This window comes from Pseudophryne corroboree, chromosome 1 (assembly GCF_028390025.1).
Source record: "Pseudophryne corroboree isolate aPseCor3 chromosome 1, aPseCor3.hap2, whole genome shotgun sequence".
Taxonomy (NCBI): Eukaryota; Metazoa; Chordata; class Amphibia; order Anura; family Myobatrachidae; genus Pseudophryne; species Pseudophryne corroboree.
Window position 1 is genome coordinate 1,010,411,883 of NC_086444.1, and position 1,220 is coordinate 1,010,413,102.

Consider the following 1,220-nt stretch of genomic DNA (forward strand, 5'->3'; position numbering starts at 1 on the left):
CTCCATCGTACCACCACTAACCCACTAGTGTCCCCTCCGGGAACAGACATTTACACAGACCTGACAGGGATGACCCAGGTAGTGAGCTACCGCACACGCTCCTCAGTGCCTGAAGAGACACAATAGTGAAGAAAAGTGTGAAAACCCTAAAAATAAATCCATGACACAGAAACAGTCCATGTGTGCACATTTGTTTATATCAAACCTATGCTCAATTCTGAAACCCATAAACCTGAATGCATCACAATGGAGTGGCAGCAGGCAAAAGAAAGACTCAACATCCAGCTTATGCATCAAAGCAATGGATGAGGCTTAGGCATGCTTAGAGTAAAATGACAGAAGAAAGAGCCAGACAACAAAGAACAGTATATGAGAAGAGTTAGAGAGTAAAATGGCAAAAATAAAAGACAAAGGGGTAAATTTACTAAGATTCGTATTTTCCCGTTTGAGGTCAAAGTTCAATCACGAATGACATCGAAAGTGTAAATATGCAACTTTTTGAATTGATTACGACTAATTTACTAAACTGCCGTATTCTGCATTTTCGGGTTTTCCGATGTCGATGTCATTCGTTTTTTTTGGCAGTGTTTTACGTGAGTGACTTGTAAAACACTGCCGACTTTAATACAATGAATCTCGGCCGGATCTGAGAGATCCGTGCTGGGCTTCATTGTGCACCTTGTTAAAAAAAAAAAATATGTTTAAATGTAAAAAAAAAATTGCGTGGGGTCCCCCCTCCTAAGGCAAACCAGCCTCGGGCTCTTTGAGCCGATCCTGGTTGCAGAAATATGGGGAAAAAATGGACAGGGGTTCCCCCATATTTAAACAACCAGCATCGGGCTCTGCGCCTGGTCCTGGTTCCAAAAATATGGGGGACAAAAAGCGTAGGGGTCCCCCGTATTTTTGAAACCAGCACCGGGCTCCACTAGCTGGACAGATAATGCCACAGCCAGGGGTCACTTTTATACAGTGCCTTGCGGCCGTGGCATCAAATATCCAACTAGTCACCCCTGGCCGGGGTACCCTGGGGGAGTGGGGACCCCTTCAATCAAGGGGTCCCCCCCCAGCCACCCAAGGGCCAGGGGTGAAGCCCGAGGCTGTCCCCCCCATCCAATGGGCTGCGGATGGGAGGCTGATAGCCTTTGTTCAAAGTGAATGATATTGTTTTTAGTAGCAGTACTACAAGGCCCAGCAAGCCTCCCCCGCAAGCTGGTACTTGG